The 20,280-nt window shown below is 38.8% G+C and overlaps 1 pseudogene across 1 annotated transcript; it reads left to right on the plus strand.

Moving 5' to 3' along the window:
• Positions 1–728: 728 nt before the first annotated feature.
• On the plus strand, positions 729–19,083 carry LOC306754553 (sterile alpha motif domain-containing protein 10-like; annotated as a pseudogene). The gene is made up of 5 exons: positions 729–741; positions 1,864–1,988; positions 2,470–2,651; positions 18,519–18,687; positions 18,788–19,083. The product of its transcript is annotated as a sterile alpha motif domain-containing protein 10-like (transcript).
• Positions 19,084–20,280: the final 1,197 nt, after the last annotated feature.

A 20,280-nucleotide genomic window follows, 5' to 3' on the forward strand; every position in this document is an offset into this window, starting at 1 on the left:
CTAATAATAATAATGATGATAATGATGATGATGATAATAAAACCTGACAACAGGTCACCTGGAACATGTGGTTAAGGCCAGATGTGGTGAAGAAAGGCCAGGTGAGTGCAGAACTCTGTGATTTCTGTCCTGCAGCTACTCTGCATTAACCTCACAAAGAAGGTCCATCACAGAGGGGGCGCGTGCCCTCGGGCGCACACAGAGCTCCCTTTCTTTAAGAAAAGGCACAGGGGGAATTCCTTATGGTGGATGCTGCAGTGATGAGAAGCCTTTTTATCCGGCTCTTCTCTTTTTTTTTTTTCCAGTCTCGAGCTGCGTTAATTACAGGCCCCGGAGCTGCACTTTGAGCTCACTGCGCTCGTGCATGCTCTTGAGAAAAAGAAGCGCGTCTGATTCTCACGACACAAATATAACAACCTATACACAAAACACACGCGCTGCGCACGCGCAGAGCGCTCGCGCCCGCCGGAGCCAGCGAAGCCGCTCCGCGACGCTGCTCGGGGTCGCACGCGCACGCAGCGGAGGACGCGAGCTGCTTTTCAGGGCGGTTTTTAGCATTACTTTGTATTTGTATTTTTATTCCCAGTTAAACCAGCAGCACATGAGAGGATGAGGAGTGTCTCTGCTCCTGTCGGACCTCAGTGAAACTTTTTAATCGATGAAGGAGACTCGGTGAGGAAACAGGACCCGGAATGATGGCAGACTTTGATTAGACACACGGAAACATTATGGCTGTGGACGGTAAGAAGCTTTGCGTTTTAGTTACAAAAATAGTCCATTTTTAATCATCTTACATTTAGTTTGTTCTTAAAGCACGCAGGACTTTGCTACTAAAACGCAACAGTGCACCAGTTAAACCAGTTAATCCAGTCTGTTGGAAAACGCCCGCTGTTCTACCATTTATATTGTGGTTAGGTGCAGAAAATGAGTGACATACTTTTGGTTAGTAGTTGACTATAAACTAGGATACATTTAAATCACATACTCCAGTCCTCGAGGTCCGGTTTCCTGTAGGTTTTTCGTTGTCTCCATGCTCCAACACACCTGACCGAAATTCATAAATAGGTTGAGAAGAAGCTGTTGGATCCATTTGATCATAATCAGATGTGTTGGAAGAGGGAAACAACAAAAACCTGCCAGATACCAGCCCTAGAGGAGTGGAGACAGCCCTGAAAATAAATGGCCTACTCAACAGCTTGACAGGACAAGTTTAAAGTCGAGCTTTTATACAAGTCTAAATGTTGGGAAACGAAAGGAGGACACAGCTGATGGACAGTGACAAGGTGCTGAAACCCACGTTGCATCAGAACAAACCAACAACAGCACTGTCACACTGTGAATGTGCTGTGGTCAGTTTTGTGTACTCTTATTTCCCATCTATTTAAAGCCTCTTGCAGGCATTTTATCTGCTTAAACCAGAACCTCAAACAGAGCTTCAATAAAACAGAATTCAACCAGAATACCGTATTAAACACACTTAAGACAAGCTCCACAGTTAAATTATCGTTGCTTCAGGAAAGTGTTTTCCTTTCCCAGTGCCAGGAGTTAGTTAACAAGAACATGTTTCCTGCCTTTAAAAGAAAAACAAGAGGAAATCAAAAGAAAAAAAAGACCTATAAATGGTTCTAATTATGTATTTTAAGTCGGTGAAAGGGGCACATTAGTGTTTATAGCAGAAGTCTTGCTGAGAAGCCATGTGAAGAGTCCAAATGCACATAAAGAACCAGAGTGGCAGAGTTTTCTTTGTGATAAAGCTGATGATGTTGGTAGGCTTTAATGACTGGTGCCACTTCTCAGTGGGAGATGCTGAATGACATCGAGGAGAGGCACAAAGATGGAAAAATCATGACATTCTCTCAAAAGCGCACCCCCCTCCTGACAATCTTGCTCCTCTGTCCTCTTTTTAAATTCTCTTAGTCAACTTAAGATGTTCAAAATGCACAGGAACGCACACACAAACACAGCTGCACACATATATTTCAAACGCAGCAAGAAAATCCTTCCAATCTGGCTCATGAATCGGTAATGACCAGTGGCTTGCTGCCAGAATCTGTGCCAGTAACAGCGTGTTTACTGTAGTTCTGCACTCTTTAATTACTGGATGTTGGAAAGCCACCTGCTGCTGAGAGGGGGCTTGGATGTCTGCCTGCAGGCCTCCTTGTAATGATGAGAAAGTGGCTTGTCTCACAGCTTTGACATTTGCCTGCATGCTTTTCATGAGCTAATTGTAGCACCTGAATACTGGTTTTCGAGGTCTGCTCAGTGTTAATGGAGCAGGTCAGAGTAGGTTTTTCATAATGGCGTCAACCCTGACTAACACGTCTAGACTAATTCAACTCAGACTTGTGTTTTTTTCCATCATGCGGTTTCAAAGAGAATTTAGTGCACAGTGCAGTTTTTTTTTCTTTCTTTCTTTTTAAACCTGAGGGTCTAGCTGTCTGATTGTAAAACTGCATTTTGCCTCTCCAGCTGCATCCAGTTTCAGTTTCTGCAGGCCAGCAGTGGAATACAGGGCTTTGCCTGAGGACTTTAAGCACCAGCTGAGTCGACGGACAGGTGGGAATCTGACCTGGCATGACGGGCGCGGACAGAAAACAGCGGGAGGCAGAACGGTGAAGCTTCTGCAGCAGCCGGGCACAGAAACCCTGCAGGTAATGAGCACCTACATAAAATCAACATGTCAAACAACACACATGGCTCATTGTGGGGCAGCTCTCTTGGGGTTTCTTCCCTCTCCAGCTATAAAATGTGAGCGGTATCGTTTCTGCTTCATTAAGCGTGATGATATTGAACAAAATGTGAACAAGTTAAGTCTTGTTCCAGTCTGAGTTGCTTTATCCCTTTCAGTGCAGAGGAACTGGTTGCATGAATTGTTGGTGCTGGGGCCTATTTAAATATGGCATTTTATTTTATTTTAATGGCCATTCCTGACTCAGCTGAGCTAGAATAGTCAGAGTTTCCACGCATGATGGAAAATATAGATGGATTTAAGCAAAGAAAATGACCTCCACTCCACAGTCTGCAGCATTCTTCTGGTTCTTCTCCAGGAGAAAACTGGGATTCCTTCTCCTGTTTGGCAGGTTTTATTCCAGTTATTGTGATCAGTGCAAGCATGATGGTCTTTAAGTCCCAGATGTAAAACCCTAATTCCTTATAGGATACTATGAAAATATATAGATAAACAAATCGCAATGATTTGAAAATCTCAATAACTCATATTTTATTCCCAGTAAACAAAGTCTTGTTGTTTGTTGCTTTACTGTTCAGCACTTTAGGCAGATGCTGCTGTAGAAATGTGCTATATAAATAAACTTGAACTTGAACTAAACATTTCAGGGGTTTAAACTGAAATATTTTACAATTTTAATGGAAATATTATATAAAAAGTAATTTGATGGCAGCAACATATCTGTGAAAACAACTGGGAAGAGGAGCGACAAAAAGTAACTGGCAGAAATAAATGACTGGAGAAGTATTTGACAACTGATTAGGTAAACTGGCGCCATATGAGTGTGTAAAGGAGGAGCGTTCCACAGAAAGACACTCTGTCAGATGTAAAGAGGAGCAGAGGATCCCCAGCCTGCTATAAACTGTATTTAAACTTATGGAACATTTTCAGAAAAAAATGTTCATCAAGAAAACATGGTGAAGACTTTGAAGACGACTCCCATCTACAGAGTTTAACATCATCCAAAGAATCAGAGAATCAAGGAATCTCTGGGATGATTAATAAAACTGGATGTCTGAGGTCCCCGGAGCTTCGGGTGGCTTTGTATTAAGACAGGCCTGATTCTATACTGGATATCACTGCATAAACTCAGAATGAACACAGATGTCACCATGAAATCCAGGTTCAAGCTCCATCATGCAAAGAAGAAGCCACATGTGAGCAGGATCCAGAAACATCGCCATCTTTTCTCAACCAAAACTCATTGAAACTGGTTTCAGGCAAAGTGAGAAACTGTTCTCTGCTGAGATGAATAAAATAAAAAAAAATCATTTTGGAAACCATGGATGTCGTGTCCTGCAGACTAAAGAATAGAGAGACCATGCAGCTTGTTGTTAGTGGAGAGTTTATGCATTTCTATGAGGTTGAATCGGTGCACATGATGTAAGCAGTTTCCACGTCTGTGAAGCTTCTTCAATGCTGAAAAGTACAATAAGGTTTTAGTGCAACATCTGCTCCTGTCCAGACAGGTATTTCAGGGAAGACATTGCATATTTCAGCAAGACAATGCTAAATCACATACTGCATCCATCACAACAGCATGACTTTTCAGGAGAGGAGTGGGTGCTGAACTGGCCTGCCTTCAGACCAGACCTCTCACCAATACAAAACATGTGGTGCGTCATGAAATTAAGAATCCAGCATTAATGGTTTAGGACTTTAGAGCTGCTAGAGTCCTTCATCAGACTCAAATGAATCAAAATCAGAAGCTTTTATAGTCAGAGAACCAATGTCCCGGCACAACCAAATTACTTCCTGTATAACCTGTCCAAAAGTAGACAAACAACATCCAGACAAACATAAACAAGACCAGTCAGACTGAGGCAGCTGCCACATGAGCGGCGTACCTTTTTACGTAGAACAGGAACAATATTCTACTTCCCAAAGAACCAACAACATGGTTTCCTCACTTCCCAGATGTTTACAGACAGTTGTTAAAAGAAGAGAAGATGGTAAACTTCACTATGTTCCAGCTTTTCGAGATGGTTTTCAGGATGGTTACTGGTCTGTTCCCAGTTAACTACATAAGTTGTCTAATGCTCCTCCAGCTGTTTATTACTCTTCCAGCCTTCTGCCCCGGTTAAAACATTTTAGAGATGTGTCACTGCCACCAAATTCAAAATTAGCTCATATTTTCCATGAGATGGTCAAAGTTTCAACATCTGACATGTTTATGATCCACTGTAGAGGAAAAAGGTTTGTAAATCATTTCATTCTGTTGTTATTTACATTTTGCAGCATCTAAACTTGTTTGGAATTGGGGTTGTATTTACATTGCATCCAAGTCCTCCATATGCGGTCTGTAGAAGCTTCACAAGCTGAGGATCAACCTTTTGTTATGTTTAGTTATGGTCACCAACTCGTAGCATTGTTTGTTTTGAGAAATATAGGTTTTGCTTTCCAGCTCTGTAATTTTCCTCCAGTTTCCACAGCGCAGCTGCCTCTGCTCTCACCCACATGTAGAGGCTCTTTTCCCTCCATGAGACAGCAGCAAACACAAAAATCTGAAGCCGGTCAGATGCAAATACAAGCTTTGATTTTGTCTCATATATTTTTGGAGATATCCAGCTAAAGTTAATTAGACATTGTCAAATAAGGCAATTAGTCATCTGCTTTAGCTGGAAAGATTTCTTAAATCAGTGACTCGTTTAACACCCCTGGTGACTTGCGTGATCTACATTCGTTGCATCTGTTTCAGACAGAAACACACAGCCTCTGAGCAGAAAGCAGCCCATTTTCCACCAAAGCAATTTCAGTTCTGGGCTGGAAACAGTGCAATTCCATTTCTCTCTGTTTTGACCAGTTCTCTGCCAGGAAAACTGGAAATCAGCTGTGCTAACTCCTTTTTTTATTTTAACTCCAGGGGCTAGGGGTTGCTGTGTGAACCTAAACACCAACATAAACTTTGTAACTGAAAGAAAACCCCAAAACAGAGCCAGTATAGAATAAAACAATCCAATCTAATCCAAGTGTTAAGCCTCATTTATGCTCCCTTTATGTTTGATGTTGGCAAACATTACTGCTCACACTCTCATGTGTCTTTACAGACCCAGTCCAGTGAAAATCCTGCTTTTCGTGTTGTTCAAAAGTCGATGTAACATTTATCTGACTCTAAAGGACATATCTTGTGAAAAATTTGATCAAAATGGCTTTTTCGAGTATTTTTGAATGATCATGTGAACCAACGGCAGGTCACAAAAGGCGAGCTCAGGCAGAACCTGACTGTCATGTCATAAGCCCACAAGGAGGCGCCGCAAGCTCCCGCCCCGCTTCTCCACCCGGTCACAGTCTGAAAAAGGAGATCATAGATCAACATGTGTGTAGTAGTGGGTTGCAATACTAAAATAATAACTAATCATATTAGCTTTCATCATTGACCGACAACATTTTACTGTGCGAGAGCAATGGGCAACATAACAAACCACATGCTGGTTTGCAGTCAAGACGACAGAGAAAACTGTTTCACCAACGAAAAATGGCTTCACTAGCAAGTTAAATGTGAGGCTGGGTGCTGTGCTGTTCCATCAACTGGACATTGTCATTGTTGTTGGCAGTATATCCACTAGGGGGCAGTGTAGAGTTCAGCGTTTTCTTCCGAATTCAGACGCCAGTCATCAAACGTGGTGGTGGAGGAGATAATGAGATGATAGTGAGAGGTAATGCTCTCAGAAACAGACAAGTTGTCACAGACTTTTTCTTCGCTTTGGTTTCTTTTGCTGGAAGCACACAAGCTATTAACTACATGGTTTTAAGTTATTCTACTCCCTTTTCTGTGTCTAGGAACGCATCTGCAAGCTAGGGTTGGGTGATATGGCCTGAAATAAATACCACAATTAAATAAACATGTTCCCTTCATTACAATTAATTAGCAGTTTTGGTATAATTTAATTTTTGTTGCTCGTAGTTAATGGAAATTTTTGGTTAATGTATTGTGAAATAAGTAAATTCTAACATGCACAGTTTAAATATATCATTTAATTAGTATTTTTCCACTTATTCAAGTTCATTTTAAATTTCCAAAAACTTTAAATAATTGACATGAGAAGGATTACATTGATTATTGTTTCTGAATGTCGGTTTCCAGTTTTTTTGGGGGGTTTTTATTGCCAAGCCCTACCACAAACTGTCTGAAAACAGACTCGGATGAAATTCAAAAGTATTGGCTGACAGAAGTCTCTGTATGTGTTATACAACATAGAGTTTAATCAGGGGGGCCCAGCTCCAATCCTTAAGGGCCACATGTATAGCTCTTCCAACACACCAGACTCAAACGAATCACTCATTGTGCAGAACTTCATTGGCTGCTGGATTTATTTAATGGAAGCCTGGTGTATTGGAACAAGGATACATGGAAAACCTGTAGGACTGTGGTCCTCGAGGACCGATTTTAGGCACCCCTGGTTTAAATAAACACTTTATGTGATACCTTTGCTGTGAGGGACTGGCGACCTGTCCAGGGTGTACTCTGCCTCTCCCCCGAAGGCTGCTGGGACAGGCTCCAGCTCCCTCCCTACCCTTAATCAGAATAAGCGGTTTCAGAAAATGAATGAATGAAGGAATGATACGTTTGTTCTGCCCCCTGTTGGATATGTTTTGCATTACAATCATTCTGACATTGCACAGCAATAAATTGCACATTTATGCATATAATATTTGTTAAAGGACAAAACCAAGACTTTGAAAAATGACATTATTCTGTCTATTATTTTAGGGGTCACGTGTTAAAAGGTTAATGAAAAATACTTTATTATTATCATCAAAGGGAAATTCAATATTGTAGTCGATAATAATTGATTTGAGGAGGTCTTGTTCCAGAGGCTGATGGCTGCTGGCAGGAATGATCTTCTGTATTTTTCAGTCTTGCATCGGACCTGAAGAAGCCTCTCACTGAACACACTTTGTTGTTTCATCACTGTGTTGTGGAGAGGGTGTGAAGAATCCTCTATCTTCATCAGCTTGTGCAGCATTCTTCTTTGGACAATCAGCTCCAGCGGCTCCAGAGTTACTCCAAGCACAGAAGCAGCTTTCTGGATCAGTTTGTTGATTCTCTTCAAGTCTCTGGTTCTGATGCTACTACCCCAAGCAGATGCTGCAAAGCTGACTGCACTCTCCACAACAGACTTATAGAAGATATGCAACATCTTGGTGCAGACGTTAAATGATCTAAGCTTCCTTAAGAAGTAGAGTCTGCTCTGACCTTTCTTATAGATGTAATCAGTGTTGGTCACCTTAGATCCTAGATTTAAAATTTCATTTAATTTTAGATTTAAATTGCCCACTTGGAAAGTATCAACATGTCTCAATCACTCAATGCAATTTCATATCAATACAGCCCATTTCCAAATCCAGTAGGGAAACGTTATAAGAATCACAGTGTCCCGGTGCTTATTCCACATGAAGTTTCATGCGTCTCGTAGAATAAGCATGCCGTCTGGCAAAAACCCAAAGCATTGAAAATCAGAGTAGCAGAGTGTAGAAACTGCATGTTAAGATCTGTGCAACCCAGCAGATGTGCACTTTGGGGAATGAAACTGTCCAACTGTCTACTCTGTACCGTGGCCTGGAGCCTGTTACTAGTGATTTAACTAGTTACTAGTTAATTACTACTAGGTGTAATTATAGATGGTGCTCTTAAGATGAACAAGCAGATCAGGATGGTGGTCAAGTCTAGCATTTTTCCAGCTAAGACTTATCAGTAAGGTTAAGTTATCTAAGCAAAAGACACATCGAAAGAGTCATATATGCCTTTGTCTCCTCTCACTTAGACTACTGCAACTCTCTGTATGTGAGAATCGAACAGTCAGAACTTCAGCGCCTGCAGCCCGTTCAGAAACCAGCAGCCCGACTTTGCACTGGTACAAAGAAACCTGAGCACATTACTCCGGTGCTCTCTTCACTTCTCTGGCTTCCAGTCAATTACAGGATTGATTTTGAGATTCTTTTTGTTTTGTCTGACAGAGCTAACCCCAGAGTTTCTGTCTGATCTTATTGAAGAACACTGGCCCTCGAGAGCATGGATCCCCAAACCTGGTCCTTGTGGACCGGTATCCCGCAGGTTTTCCAAGTGTGCCCGCTCCACCACACCTGATTCAAATCAATGTGTATTTAGCAGACATGTGCAGAGATTGTCAGAGTCTGAGTCAAGTGTGTTCCAGCAGGAAAACTTGGAAAACTTGCAGAACACCAGTCCTGGAGATTGGGGATTCCTGCTCTAGAGCCCTTTGGATGGTCGGATGGTCTTGAAGGCTCCACGTTCAAACTTGAAAACAACAGCAGACAAAGAGGTTGTAGCTCCCAAACTGTAAAAACGCGTCGCCTTTAACTGTACAGTCTACCGGTAGTTTGTTCAATTTTAAATCGAGGCTGAAAACACATTAGTTTGCTTCGGCCTTTGGCTGCTTGTGGCTACAGACTTGGACCCTTTATGTGTGTTTGTGTGTTATCCCTGTGTTTTAGTGTTTTTAATGTTTCATAGTTATTTTTTACTTTCTTTATCGTTATCAATTATGTAAAGTATTTTAGATATTGTGGCTGTTTAAATGTGCTATAAATAAAATGGACATTGACATAGTCCAGAAGAGGAGATTTGCAGAAATCTTTTATTTGAAAGAGAAAGTTGAGCATTTATTCAGGTTTTACATCTAAAACCTTAAGGGTCTTAATGAAGAGTATAATCAAACAGGAAGGTAATATAATTTCCTTTTCTTTATTTTAACATTCATTTGGTGGTTTTGAATGTAAATGGGATGTTTTTCATTCTTTGCAACTGGTTGACTGCCATATTCCTTCATAAGGACATTATTTTTCACTGTCTTATTACCTTTTATGGATTATATCTGTAAAGTAACTCCAGATGACTGTTAACAAAAAAAATAATTTTGTTGAAATGATAGCGCATCATACTTTTACCATCTGTCTATCTATTTTTGCACTGCTTCAGTTAATCTTGCGAGAGTAAAATATCCTTGGTGATTTCGGATTTTGCACTTTGCATTTTGAACTTAGCTCCACACAGAGCATGTTTATTCAGTGCAGAGGGGTAAATATGGACACATGTTCAATGGTTCAAACTGTTCAACCGATTTAGATCAAAGTTGGCTTAAAATGAGCATCTGTCTTGGCAGCATGGAGTAAGTGTACAGACATTTCCTTATTTTCTGATTCTGCCTACTCCCTTTTTAAGATTCATAACAGAACTGCAACCATGAAAAAATAGTTTATTGAGGAAGATTTTTTGATGGTAAACAAATTTTAGATTGACGAATTCCTTCATGTTTATTTTGGCCAGCAGCTGCTTAAAAGAAGAAGAAGAGCAAAAACAAACAAACAGTGCAAATTATCAGAGCCCTCACTGGGATCTGATCTGGCGTTGGTGTTCAGCAACTCTTCTTTTTGATATTTTGTGTAGAAAAGTCTGTCAGAAAAAAATCAGTCTGGCAAAAGCTGCTGGTCATCATCTTTTGTTGCAAATCGGCACTTTGTTAACAGAGAATGGGAGTATCTGTCTGCCCAGCGGGTCTGTGGGCACTAACAGCCTTTTAGCTTTACTTTAAATAGCATCAGTCTTCCAATGCTCACACTAGGCTGCAACACCACTGTGTCTGTTTACTAGGAACAGAAATGATGAAATGATTTATTTTGATACGGAAAGGCTGATAGTATCCAGACCATCATTGCTGTTGTGGGATAATAACCAGTCAGACGTTTTCATTTTTATCTTTCTGTGTGAAACATTTGTCTTATCTGTGTCCATTAGCCATTCTGTCCCAGTTTAAATGAAACTTTCTTGTTATCTGATGCAGCATTGTCTGGTCCCACTGTTAGTGTTGTCAACAGAGGCAGTCGATTGATGCTGTATTCTGGCCTCATTTAAAGCCCTCGGTTACAAGTCAGGAAGCTCATCATGCCTTTGTCTTCTGCCCATGAAAGGCTCTTTAACAAACTGAAGCTAAAGCAGCAAACATAGAACTGGGCTGGACTGATAACAGAGCTGTATGCAATGCTTTGTTTACTTGCTTCAGTCCTTTTTGATACACATAATTTAGCCCTTGGTTTATTTTTGTCTCAAAGAACATGAACTTAATCTGTATTTACTGTTCCTCCAGTTCAGCTCTTCCCTGCTTCTCCTATTTACTCCTGTTGCACCACTGTAGACACGAAGCAGCTTGATTATTCCTGACCGGAAAGTACTTTACAACTCTTAACAATCTGTTAATCATTCATGCATTCATTCATTTTCTAAACCGCTTAATCCAATTCAGGGTCGCGGGGAAGCTGGAGCCTATCCCAGCTGGCTTTGGGCGACAGGCAGGGTACATCCTGGACAGCTCACCAGTCCATCACAGAAGCTGTTAATCAGTGCAGTGCATTCTCCTTTCCTGGTAGTTGAATTATGACTTTGGCCTACATTTTTTCTTGAATAGTTATGATGAACTGAATATTCTTAAATAACATCAAACAATCACTTTCTACTCTAAATAGTTTATGATAAAGAAAACACAAATAATTAAAACATTAAAGTTGCATCATGACTTTGACTCACTTTAACGGCACAGAAACAACTATTTTACACATTCCTTGTTTCCTTGCATCTTAAGGTTAAGAAACTGCAGTTGTTCACAACCTTTCCTTCCAGCACAATGCGTAACTTTTAAAGCTAAGTTTCACTTTATGCATTGTGCCACATGCTAGCAAACAGATATCAAGACACTGGCTGGTTTGAATATACACTGTGGCAAGAATAGGACATCATTAGAGGAAAAAAGGAAAAGATAGAGCAAAAATTACAGAACAAGAGATAAGTGTAAACATCAGACAGACTTTTACTGAGAGGAGAGAGCTCAGAGTAGAGATAGGATGCCAGATAGATGGCGAAATACCCGTTGTCAGGGGGTGTCTCCTCAATAATTTGCTAAAGTTTAGTTATTGTTTATAAAGGATTTATTGTATCAGAGTATTAATTATCATATTTATTTCATATATACGTCATATATCAATCATTTTTAAACTTAACCCAGTATCATTTTTATACAGTCAGCCATTAAAGTTTTTAAAAAAGATATTGTAAAGTGAGAAATGCTGTTGACCAGACAAATGGCATGAGTGCACTGAGCTGAAAGTTTACCTAAATGAATAAGACAACTAAATCCAGATAGAGGAAAATCAAAAGTGGTGGATTAGAAGTCAGTTTGGAGCATAGACTGTATAAAGAGGTGGACGTAGCCTCTGTGACGTCACTCATTGGTTTCTGAAGAGCTGAATTGAAGCTCAGTGGGCGGTTCCTACCATCGCCATCTTGGCAGGGGCATGCGTGTCGTCATCCCGGAAGATACAAATAGAGTTAGAGCTGACAGGGGCACTCTGAGCGTCATGATGGATGATTGACATCGAGCGAACTCTGATCTGCCTGTAGCTAAGAGCTAACCCGGAGATAACAGGAGCTAACCAGCTAACGGAGGTAGTCGTGCTAAAGCTAAGTCACGTTGTTAACCGGGTAAAAACCGCAGTTGTTCTACATTCTTCTTACTTGAAGCGGGAGATTGGGTACCTGTCAATCAAAAGGACACGCCCCTAAATAAAAATTAAATAAAGATTAAATTACTTTTAAACGGGTGAGTTAGAAAAAAATTCACTCCCCCCACAGTTGTCATGAAGGTAAACCTGACCTATTAAACTGAACATGGATTTTTGAACCAGGATGTAAACATGTTTATTTTTGCTGTGAAGTCGGTCTTTTAACATGGGAGTCTATGGGGATTCGTTCTGTTTTGCAGCCCCTAGTGGATGAAGGAGGAACTGCAGTTTTATGCACTTCCGCATAGGCTTCACTTTTTAGCGCCGGAGTTTGCCACTTTATTAGGAGGCAAGAAAATAACACATTCACACACACTTTACACTGCTTTTTTCAAAACTTGTTAACAAAAGACTATCGTGGGACACTTTGACACATGCTTTAGGGGCACAACCCAAACATTTAGATGTTTGCTCATTCCACAGAAGCCTAAGCCTCATTGTAAATGTAACTATTCAGGGTTTCCAACAATGTATAATACAACACCAATATTATTAAGAAATAATTGACCAAAAACTAATTTCCTTACTATTTTTGACTAGTTTAGATTTTTATACTTTGGTGGAAACCTATCAAACATATTGTAGCAGCTTCTCCCCCAATAACTCTTGCCATACTTTTGAGAACAAGTTTGCATTTTTTTTATAATACATAAAAAAGTATGTTTGGAAAAACGTTGAGCTCATTTAATTCTTATAAAAACAGACAAAATTTGATCCCTTCTCTGCAGTTTCACATTTCCGTGTCTTTAAGATGAAAAAGTTGGACCTTAGGATCAAACTGGACTGTAATGCTGTTACAGGAGATGCAGCTGATCTTCCTCACAACTTGGAAACTCAAATATACGCAGCATGTCATCTGTTTGCACATATGGTCATGTGCACCCACGTGGTGTTTAATGAGTCAGGAATCTGTTCTAACTTTCATATAGGACTAATCTTTTCAATTCTTTATGCACATTTGGCTTATCTACAAAATGTTCACCTGTGGTGTGTGTGTGTGTGTGTGTGGGTGTGTGTGTGTGTGTGTGTGTGTTTGATTCAGCTTATGATCCTCCCAGCAGATGTTTTGAATAATCTGCAGTTCCTGCAGAAATGGTGCATCGTGAACATCCGTTACTCTGAACATATGTTACTTCAGATGTAAAATCATCTGATGTCAGACTTCAATGAGAAAAAAAGAGGATAAACTTTATGAGTAGTTTAGTTTAGTTTAGTTGGATCTGTGTAGTGTGTGACTCCACTTGTCATATTTTCAGTAGTGCTTCAATTTAAAAGTGCAGCGTGTAACACAATTAAAGTGGAACTATTATGTGCATTTCAGGCTAATTTATTTTTATATCTGAGCCCAGAAGGGCTGGGACTGATCGAGTTATTGTCACAAATCGCTTTATTTACTTCAGACCGACCCTCTCCGTAGGCTGTCAGATCAGCCTGTGGGCAAAACGAGTGGATTGAGACTCTTCCGCATTAAGCCACGCCTCCCGCCGCCGCACTACATCGGGAGCGCGCACCGCACCTGCTTTCGCCATCATTGTAACATCTCATAAACAGAAGGATTAGGCTAATATGAACTCAATAAAAAAAACAAAAAAACAAACAAAATACAACGTCAACACATAGCATACAGCCCTACATGTTGGATCCTGAATCCGACCCTGAAAACAAAGTGGAAAACAGCAACCCACAGCAACGAATGCAGCAGGATGTCTCTCTTTGGTAAACTCACCAGCCATCGTTGGAAATAACTTTATCCCACGTTTTCCACCCGCCTGATGTATTTGTACATGCCCTTGTTAACCAGTAGAAGGTAACCAATCACCGAACCTTATCCCCCGGGACGTCACAAGGACTTCGAAGTAGAAAAAACTCTCTAAAACGACGCGTTTTTCGTTGCCATGGAAACAGAACGGAGAGCGTGCTGGAACTCAAACTCAAACATGTGTTTAGGTGATAAAAAACAGTGCCGTTCACATGTCTGATGAGGATTCAACACTGTAACACTGTAGAAAGCTCAGAAAACTCCAAATACCATATAGCACCCCTTTAAAGGTCAGTGACACAAAATATATCATTATGAAACATGTTTCTATTCATATTTAATCACTTTACTCCATCTTTGTATCCTGGCAATTAGCAGGCGAGGGGCAAGGCACACCATGGACAGGTTGCAAGGGACAAATGCTTACTCCTACAGAGAATTTATGATGACTAGTTAACCTAACATGCATGTCTTTGAACTGTAGGAGGAAGCCAGAGAACCCACTCTATATTCACAAGCATCTGTAATACTTACACACTGTACCTTTAATTTCAGGGTTTTATACTATAACTGCTGCTTTGCTCATTTATGTGAGCTACAGTAATGCTTAAAGGTTGTTGAACATCTCAGGATTTTGCCATTTTTGTATAAACATGATATCAATTTGTCAGATTTTTACTTAAAATAAATATTGCAACTGTGAATAATACAAACAGGTCTGTGAACAGAGAAGTAAAATAGCTTTTGCTCTCAGGATGTGGATCTGAATATTTCCAATAACTGCTGATTGGCCGTGTACAACAGCCCTTTCCTCTAAATTAGCATCAACTAAGCTGGTTTCCTCACATCAACATCTCATATCAGCTGGACCAAACTTCTTCTTTCACACAGCACACGCAGCAAAACAAACATTATTTTTCTTTCATCATTTTGTTCCATCATTAATCATTTGTTTTTGTCAAGTTTTAAACAAAACTAACACTTAGATTATAAAGCTACATCTCTCATTTGTACAAAAACTATGAAGATCAGGCAGATAGACAGGCCGTTAGCTTTGCATATTTCACTTAATAAATAAATAAAGAGAAACACACATGTATTGTACACTCTAAGAATGGATTGACTGGAAAAACAATCAATCTAGTTGGTTGAACAAATATTGGTTAACCAATATTCAGAAACTGACCCATTGGTTTTAGGACACCCAATTTAATCGGTTAGCCAACAACCAGTGAAAATGGTAACTGACAGAAGTTCATTAGCCCAACTATTTGGCTATAGTCAAGTGTAATGTGTCATAGATATGGAAAAATTACATATATACATGTACAACATGCAAATCCTGCATAAAAATTTTTGCTTTTGGCTCTGCAATTATACTGGACCAAAGCGGAAGATTGGCTCTCGACTCAGGTCCTAAGAAACTTTGATGTACATGCACATGGCGTTTTGTCAAGTCTCCTTATCAAGAATAAAAAATGTATTTGAACGAACGAACAAACAACTAATGTATTAGTATTAGAATATAAATTTCTCATTTACCAATACAGACTGGCGGACAACATTACCATATTGATTGGTTGTTTTAACCAAAAGATCACTCGGAGAAATAACTACCAGCCAGATTGGATACATCCAAGAAATTGATTGAATTTGAACAATCTTATATAATTATTTTTAGTTGGATAAGTGCAATGAAATTAAAATAGTGTAGTAAAGAATACAAGTCACTCTTGCTTGGCATGGCCCAAGCTATTTTTAAATGCTGGGAAGCCAAGAATCAACAGAGAATGAATGATGAAGAATCTTCTGCACATTTCTATTTTTAACAAAATGATCAGGTCAGGCAGAACAGAAGCTTATATTGACCCCAAGCAGCAACTTTTTGTCTAATAGTTTAAAAAACCTAAGAAGAATCAATCACTTGAGAGTCCAGCAGTCTTTCTAACAGAAATTGTTACCTTTACGCCAGTGGTTTCCAAACTTGTTCTGCAAGGCCCCCTTTTCATCGACAACAATAATGTCGAGCCCCCCTCCTATCGCATGAACCAAAGAAACATACTAAGAAATACGTCTTTAGTTTTAGTGCCCATGTTGTAGGTAACTAATTAAAACCATGTCAGTATTATTATCCATTCTTCTGCTTCAGTGTGAAACATTTTAACATCGTCAGCATAGCTTTCGAACCATAAAAGATAGAAACTTACTTTTTTCCCCTCTTAATCGGGAGACTCCAGGCTTTCAGACGGTAGTTCCGGCATCACTGTAGCCCATTCATAGGTGATACAGTGTTGTGTCAGAATAGATGTTCCAATCAGAGCCTTTGTCTTTGGCGCATGACATGTGTTTGTCCAATCAGAGCCGATGATGCCTCAGGAAACGCCTCCAAACAGTGTCAATCACTATGCATCGGCGTCATTAGCAATCGGATAGCTGCTTTCTGTATTTACAAGGCAGATAAATTATGAAAACAACAGCTTTTACGCACGCATACCATGCGTAATTGCTCAAACAAACATTTGCATTAGCCAATAGTTCATTTCAACATAAACGACACAACGGCGTCGTAACAGATGTATGACTTGGTAACAGATACAGTGTGTGCAGCTGACAGTGATTTTGGAAAGCAGCAGTGCTTCAGTTCCCTTCAGTACCTTTAGTCATGTTTCGAAATTATAATATTCTTTATTTCAAGCAAAGGAGCCTCATTTACATAGCAGTTTATGATATTTCAATTTAAAATAATAAAAAAAAACAAGGTATAGGACATTATGGGGCATGGAAAGGTGGTGTTTATTAGCATTTAAACTAAAAAAAAAGTCAGGCGAGGTTTATTTCTCTAAAATACCCATGGTCCCCAGAAGGTTAAACCAGGAATCTCTGCAAACTACTTTAGGTGAGGGGAGTTTTCTATGAAACGATGCTGCTTTAGTAAAACAACTTTGCTATATATGATAGTTGGATAGTTTATTTCTAAAGTAACCTGGAGGCTTTTCTTTTTGTTCAGGAAAAACCCAACTGGTGTTGTAAATTGTTTGGCTTCATATTTAATTATTTTAGATAATATTTTGGTACATATAAAAGACTGCGTTCTCATTATTACCCACCATTGATTATTACTATTACTCGTCAAGCGAGGACTGATATGTTCCATCACTGTTCTTTTATTTTATTACTTGAAGCCTCTCTTGTTGATTTATCATAATTTCCTATAGGTACTTTCACAAATTTGTCCAGTGCCAAATTCCCAAGTTTTATTTAGCCTTGCCGCTCCCCCCTGTGATAACTCTGGGACCTCTGGGGAGCTTGCAGTGGACATGGAGCCATTTCATTTGTCCACTTGTCTGCTTATTGCCCTACATGTGCTTCTACTTTGTTGGTGTTCACCCACAATGCCTTGTGCTGAGCCAAACAATGCACTTTGCTTTGTAGCTCACTTCCTGTATTAGAAGCAGACTGAAACCTGCATTTGTAGCCAGACCGAGTCTTCTTCTTTGATCTAAATCAAAGTTCCTTTGTGAACTTACAGCTGACTTTCTGAGCAAACAGACTCAAAGAAGCTCAATGAGACTGCTGTGATTACGCCCTTATTAGCTTTCATATCCATTTGTGTGCTCAACATACTCGGATCCATGTGTCACGGTCATGTGTAAGGAAGCCTTGTGTGATGTTGTTGGAAAACCTTTTATACGTGACTTTCAGACAAGAATGAATGCTTTGCTCTGCTTTTTCTAGCACAAAGTGAAAGTGGACTCTTTTAAATCGATCCCCTCTGAACCTTGATTTGACCGCCTGCATTGTGGAGCAGTTTTGTCTAGTTTGTGCTCCCACAGGTCACCAAATAAAACAGGTTTAATTCTATGAACCTTGCTGATCTGCAGCGGCTCTCTCTTTCACTAAAGCCACACCTCTATTTGCAGTCACTGCCATTGTTAATGCTATTTGTGGTGAAGGTGATGTTTAGATTCAGATGAAAAATTAAAGCTGTTTGTTGTCCTATTCATGACTAAAAATGAAAGTGAAAATTATGCTCATGCTTACATCCCACCTATGCCCATTTCCACAATTATTTTTATAAGAGAACTATACTCATGCACAGCCTATCAAAAAATGTGTTTTCACATTTCAGTTTTCACATTTTTAATCATGAGAGGACGAAGATTGTATGAATGTGACTTCAGAAGTAAACCAGACCAAGAGATGTCCTTCACACATGCCCAACAATTTCAAAGATTTTTCCCTTTTATAGTTGTGTTGCCTCTGAACTGAGGTTAGAAAGCTTCTTCCCGTAGTTACATAGGATATTTGTTTGTTGGCCTTAACTTAAAAATTGTTAAATAATAAATGTCAACTCACAACAGAAGGATTAACAATGTAAAGTTCCAAACTCTCCCATTACTGCCTTTTTACCTTCTCAGTTTTTACCTGTATTTCTCCTGTTTGTCTGTTGTTCTGCAGTACCGCTCCAGTGACAACTATGGGATATATCACACAAGCCCGACACAGCCCAGCCTGATCCGGCCAGTTGTGCTCTGGTCCCAGCAAGATGTTTGTAAATGGCTGAAGAAACACTGTCCTCACAACTACCTGACCTACGTGGAGGCATTCTCCCAGCATGCCATCACAGGTTTGCAAACATATGAGTAGATGACTGAAAGGCAGATTAGAGAGGTTTGAAAGTAAAGCAGGGTTTTTGTAGACCTCCAATTTCTGCTTTCATGGTACAGGTCGTGCTTTGCTGCGTCTGAATGGGGAGAAGCTGGAAAGGATGGGTTTAGTGCAAGAGACGCTTCGGCAAGAGCTGCTGCAGCAGGTGCTCCAGCTCCAGGTGCAGGAGGAGGGACGCAACCTGCAGCTGCTCAGCAGAGGTGAGGGGGGGGAGGGGGTTGTTTCTCACACCTTAGCTATTTTACACGTGTGGATGCTGGACGAAATATCTCAGCACTTCTTGTGGAGATATTTCACTCAGCTCCTGAATTTTGCTCAACCGGTCATAGAGGTGCAGGACTTGGACAATAAATGAGAATGAAAAAATATGTACACTCCTATCAATTCAACGTGAAACTTTAATCAAAATGATTAAGGTTTATGACTGAAAGCTTGTTTGATTAAATTTTCACATTGCATTAATGCTTTATTATCTATTTATTTGCTTTAACATTAACTTGTATATCCATAAATATAAATATAGAAGTTAATATTAAAGCATCACAGACTAATTCCTATAGTGTGTTGAGGTAATACAAACTATATATATATATATATATATATATATATATATATATATATATATATATATATATATATATATATATATATATATATACATATATATATATATACATATATACATATATATATACATATATACATATATATGTATATACATACATATATACATATATATACATACATATATATATATATATATATATATATACATATATATATACATACATATATATATATATATATATATATATATATATATATATATATATATATACATATATATATATATACACACATATATATATATATATATATATATATATATATATATACATATATATATATATATATACACACATATATATATATATATATACACACACATATATATATATATATATATACACACACATATATATATATATATATATATATATATATATATATATATATATATATATATATATATATATATATATATATATATATATACACGTCTATCTATAGATATAGTGTGTATATACAAGCATAACATTACAAATCGTTGTTTCTTTCAGGTTCTTTTGGAAAGATTTCATAGCTGGGAAAAGTGAACAAGATGGCATTGTATAATATATAATAATAAAAACTCCAACTTGACTCAGATCTGTGGGATAAAATCATCCAACCAGCAGTGATATCCTGTTTGATATAACTTGACGTCGGCAGCTTTTCATTCTGTATAATAAACATTATCTCAAAGACTGTGAGGTGTGATTTAAAAAAAAAAAAAAAAAAAAAAAAGCTTCATGACAATCTGGTGAATTTACTGCTCTATTCCGTCTTTAATCATCACAGTTACTGTCTTTGTCTTTTCACTTTTTCATTTTTTAAATGTAAGTAAAATAAATAAATAAATAAATAATAACATCTAAATATCTGTGCAGGGTTTTTTTTTTTATGTTTAAGCAAACGTGAGAAGTGAGACTGCATTACTGTAGACTTGACT

This window comes from Telmatherina bonti (genome assembly GCF_933228915.1).
Source record: "Telmatherina bonti genome assembly, chromosome: 4".
Classification (NCBI taxonomy): domain Eukaryota; kingdom Metazoa; phylum Chordata; class Actinopteri; order Atheriniformes; family Telmatherinidae; genus Telmatherina; species Telmatherina bonti.